A 5966-nucleotide genomic window follows, 5' to 3' on the forward strand; every position below is an offset into this window, starting at 1 on the left:
TTTCTGAAATCCTGGGATTGATAGGATTGGAAGGAATGACCGAATTCGATATACATAACTTAGATAAACCTTTAATTTGTTTAAGGGTTTATCGCCACAGTCTCAAGGCTTGGATGTATGCATAGTTTACAATACCGCATAAATGTTAATATCAATAGAGCATGCATTTTTCCACAGAACATAACGTTGATTTAAACCACGTTTTACTTCAACGACTTGTTTTGTGCATTTTACATATGGTTTAAGTTGATACATTTCGCTTACCATACATGACACATTTTGGGATACACATTACATGATTTTCATTGAACATAAACACGTTGACATTGACATACACATTTGGTGGTTTACATTGAACATAAACATTTGACATGGTTTACACAATAACACTTGACATTTGGTTTTTACATGAACAATTTACATGGTGGATTGGTTTGGGTAAATGGTTTGAGTAACGTGGAGTATATAATACGATGCAAACATGGTGGATACGCCGCTGGTACTTCCTATATATAAATGTTTGTATAATATTACATATCTTAGCGTTATCTAAATCATTTCAGTTTAGACGTATAACATTTTATACAAATAACATCCTTTTCATAAAACACTGTCTTACAAAACAACTTATCTTATTCAACTCATTTACTAGGTTATTCATTTAACCTTACATTTATCTATACATATCATCTGATATTATCGTTTTTCAAACGGTTTACAAAGCGAGACAAATTACAAGGTTCATGACTGACTGTTATTAAACATTTCTTTAAACTTAAGTCATGAATCCCATTTTCACAAAAACTATGTATCTCACATGCATTTTTATGCTGACGTACCTATTTTCACATGTGTTTTCAGGAAATGATGCATAGGACTTATCAAGATATACTTAGGCGGACCTGTGCCTTAGTGACTTAAAACGAGACAAGAACTAGTTAATTTATGTTATGTACTATTTGGTTCTTGTTTGAACAATGTAAACTTTCATTTTTGATCAATAAAACGGAACTTCAATTGCCATGGATTTGAAACAATTAATTCTGTTACAACACTCCCCGACATTTCCGCCACGTTTTGGATGTTCTACGTGGTCGGGGTGTGACATTACCGGCCAATTAGTGAAACTTAGGATTATTAAAATCGAATACCCCTTATATTTAATATAATTGCTTAAAAGTGATCTTTATTGTTTGGTTCGTGTGTGTATATATATATTTATATTTAATATAATTGCTTAAAAGTGATCTTTATTGTTTGGTTTGTATATGGATTTCTCGCTGTAACGTGTGGTAGGAAAATCCTAGTTTATTATAACTAACTCAAAATTAATTATTTGCACGCATATTGATCCTCAGTACATATTTTAAAAATGAGTCATTTTCTATTTTAAATTATAAATCCAACTAAAATTACATGTTTAGAAAAAAAATACTTGATACTTTCTAAATGACCCCAGAACTAAATATTTAATGATACAATAATTTCTACTTATATGATCAATTATATATCATCCTGAAAAATGCAGGCCTTTTCCATATATCGTCTTGAAGGTTCATTATGGCGTTACATCACACACTCCTAGGTCTTGGCCAAGTCTGCCTCACAAGAAAGTGTTATGTGGCATGTGGGGCACAATTGCTATTTGCTATATTAGAAAACTTTATGGCTGCTTCGTTTAGCGTTTTGGTAATGCTATCAGAGGCAAGCTTGGAAAAGGGAAAAAGATTAGAAAGTAAAAATGGTTGTACCGTGGCTAAGCGTTGTATCTCTACAGACGAGAATCTATGATTCAAGTGGGAATGGAAACGTCTTTATAGGATGAGGTGAAAGAGATGGAGGATCTTATGAGTAATTTGCAACAGATGCGGGTCAAAAACAATAAAGATGGGTGGGAATGAACAGGTGACATACTTATAATGAAACAATTGGGTACCGTTAAAGCTTAATGTTTTTTTTTTTTGGAGAGTTTTGTTGGATCGCATTCCCAGCATGTTCGAATATGTTTATTCTATGTATAAGCAGTGAAGAGTTAGTCGATCACATTTTTACTTCATGCTATGTGGCCTCGGCAGTCTGGCATCACATTAACATTTAGTGCAAGATGTCCCCTATATATGCCTTCTCGATCAAAGACTTGTTCCAACTTCACAAGATGATCATGGTCAAGGACACCAAAATGTTTTTAGCCAATCCATAATTTTGATCACTTATTGAAGCATATGACATGCTCGAAACATTCTCCAATTCTCAAACAAGCTGGTAAAGATAGAGAATACCAGATCAAATCCTTAAGTTTTCTTTGGATTAGCAACCGGACTAAGTCTTTATTTCTAGATTGGAAAAAGTGGATTTAATTTGATGCGTAATCTGCTTTTCTTTTCTATTGTTCTGTTGTAGTGCCTTGTTAGCTGCATGCTTGTGGGCTGTGTTGACTAATGAAAGTAATCGTTAAAAAAAGAAGATATAAGATCTGTAATAGATTTGTAATAATGTAGAAACTATTAAAGGGTTATACATTTATCTACTATATTTTTATGTTGTGTTATACAAACACATTGATTTAAAACATAAAACCTAAAAAATAAATACAAAATACTAATGTCGACTCGCATAATAATGTAAAACACTTGAGAAACATACATGCCTAATGCATAATTAATATGAAAGATTTTATAATAACAATCATGATTTACTCACGTGATAAAAATAGATACTTGTCAATTACAATTTAATATAAAATGTTATTGATCTTGAAAAAATGTTATAATCAAAAAATAGGAAAAAATTTATTTTATTTATTATGGTAAATATTACTCATAATCTACTATACATGAATTATTTAAAATTTCTACTATACATGAATTATTTAAAATTACTTCTTCTGCACAAGTTTAAACCTAGGCATATTTAAAAACTAAAAATTGGTACATATATAAGTGTTCAGTCCTCATTGTTTAAAAATATAAACCACTAAAGAAAAAATTCAGTTCATATTTGTTTTCTCCCTTGTAATAACTTAGTATTATGTAATATATACAAATATATATATATACATATATAGGTTTAGGTTCTCGTAAAAAAGATATTTTTTTGAGAATATATAGAAATTGACATGTAGACATCATGTTTTGAATTTAGCCATAATGTTTTAGGTTGTTTTGGAAAGCAAAACACCAAACATAACATTTTAAGACACAATGTAGTGAATTTTAGGCTTAAAACTTAAAACACCATGCCAAAAATGCTAAGTAGTATGTTTTAGCTCTATTTTAAATTGTTATGTTGGTTTTTTTTTTTTTTTAACGAAAACCCAACCCCCACCCCGCAAAAAATCTAACCCCCTCAACCACCAACCATCATGTTTTCAATTTAGGCATGTGTTTTTAAGGCTTTTCTTTTTGTTGTTTTTTTGTTTACTCATTTATATCTAATTTTCTCATAATTCTTTCCCTGTATATATAGGGTAGGGTTAGTCTACAAACAGGACCCGCTCAACTATTTTAAAGGCCTAAAACGAATCCATAATTTAAGGCCCATTTTATAAGAAATTAATTATTTCACTTATGATGAACAATGAAAAGATTTTAGTTAAAAGAAAGGAAATAACTAATAAAAATCAATACTCGCAAAAATAAAAAAAGAGACTTACAATCTGATATTCAAATTTGACAATGTTTTCGATGTGTAAAATGCACTGTGATATATACTTTTTTCCTTGGTTCAACTTTAACATCAACTTGAGATAACATTAAAACTCGCCCATCATTACCTCTATTTCAACACTGATACTTTAAGATGACACTATTAGATAATGTAGCCTTTTCCTACTTTCTTATACCATGACACTAAATCATCATAAGAACCATGGGCTTTAGATAGGACTAAAACAAAATAGAAATATTGACACAAAAATATAGAAAGTACTTGAAATGGCTTACAATAAAAATACGAACAAAAACTATATGCAGATGCATCAAACCGAAATATTTTCTTTTTCTTGTTGAAAAACCGAAAAATCAACCAAATGAATGTAAATCAATTGTAACCTAGAAAAGAAGGAAACTAACCTCATAAACAACATTAAAAGATTTTGTGTAAATTTAAGAAAAACTAACCTGATGAAGGTAAGCTAAAAGCCTAAAACTCCATCTATAAATCTCGATTGGCACTATGACTGACGTTTCGATTTTCTAATTGATCGTTCGTGTCGCCTACGGTTCCCTCTCTGCCATACCTAATGTCTAGATACGTAAAATCTTTCAAGCCCAATTTACCGATACAACAAAACTAGAAATTGGAGGCCCTATTTAAGTGTTGGCCTAAAGTAAGGGCTTGACTTGAATTACCCTAAAGCCGATCCTGTCTACAATTGACATTTTTTTCCTACAAAGTGTCAGAAGTCTATGTAGAAATCGTGTTCTAAATTTTAAACATGGTATTTTATTTTCTTTTGAGATTGTACAATATAAAAAAACACCAAAACGAAACAATTTATAACACAATCATATGTGTTATATGCATTAAATTTAAAAACACACTTATCAAATTTCTTCACGTAGTGTTTTAAATTCCACGCCTAGAATATATTTTATTGTGTTTTAAATTGATACGTTTGGTGTTTTCCTATATATACCATGCGAAAAGAATCTAAAACATTATGCATAAAATCTAAAAGACAATGCTTATATAGACACTTTTATACTTTGTATGAAAATGTCCTATTATATATATATATATATATATATATATATATATATATATATATATATATATATATGGTTGGGTTAATTTCAGAACTCTAAAAGAACTTCTAATAAACAATCATTTTATAAATATATTTTTATATTTAGGGCACTTTTAAAACTTATTATATGTATTTTTATGATTACATACATGCTAAGAGTAGTTTACATATGTATAATAGTCAAATTATATATAAGTGTAATAATTTATTACATTTATGTAAAAATACTAGTTTACATATATGTAATTAGAAAAATTCATATAAAAAATTATAAAATTACTCTTATGATGTATGTAATGATAAAACTACATATAATAAATGACAAAATTATCCTAAATATAAAAATATATTAATAAAAAGATTGTTTATTAGGAGTTCTGTAAGTTCTGTAAATACTTAGGGTTCTGAAATGATCCTCACCCTATATATATATATATATATATATATATATATATATATATATATATATATATATATATATATATATATATATATATATATAATATAGGGCAAGGATAAATTGAAAACCCACTTGAGTTGAATAAACCCTGAAAACCCAATAACAACCATTGATTATGATGCATGGATGGCTAAGATAAATTTTGAGATATCTGTTGTTTTTTCTCCCTTTCTCTCAATATTTAAATATATATGATGTACTTGAAGGGTAAAATGGGAACACTCTTACACTTATTTCTTACAAACAAACAAAAAGTCTACTTGCATGTGTCAGATTTTTGTTTCTTTTGAAGTAATTCTGCTTTTTTCATTTTTTATATAAATCAGATCTTTTTGTTTCTTTTTTATATACATCTGTATTTGTATTACATAAAAATGTAACATACATTTTTTAATTATCATTTTATGCCACATTTTTAATAACACACTTTATTTCTATAACATTAAAATATTACATAGAAACGTAACATATAATTTTTATATGATCAAATGCACTTTATTTTCTGTAATGGACATTATTTCTGTAACAAAAAAATGTAACAGACATTTTGCTTTGATTGATTGTTACACTTCTAACACAAAAAAAAATGTAACAACACACTTTGTTTCTGTAGCAGTCACTTTGTTTTTACAATAATCTGGGAAAAAATGTAACAACACACTTTATTTTCAGTAACGTGCATTATATATGTAACACGAAAAAAATGTAACATGCATTTTTTAATCATCAATTTATGCCACATTTGTAATAACACACTTA

The sequence above is a fragment of the Helianthus annuus genome, chromosome 13, assembly GCF_002127325.2.
Source record: "Helianthus annuus cultivar XRQ/B chromosome 13, HanXRQr2.0-SUNRISE, whole genome shotgun sequence".
Taxonomy (NCBI): Eukaryota; Viridiplantae; Streptophyta; class Magnoliopsida; order Asterales; family Asteraceae; genus Helianthus; species Helianthus annuus.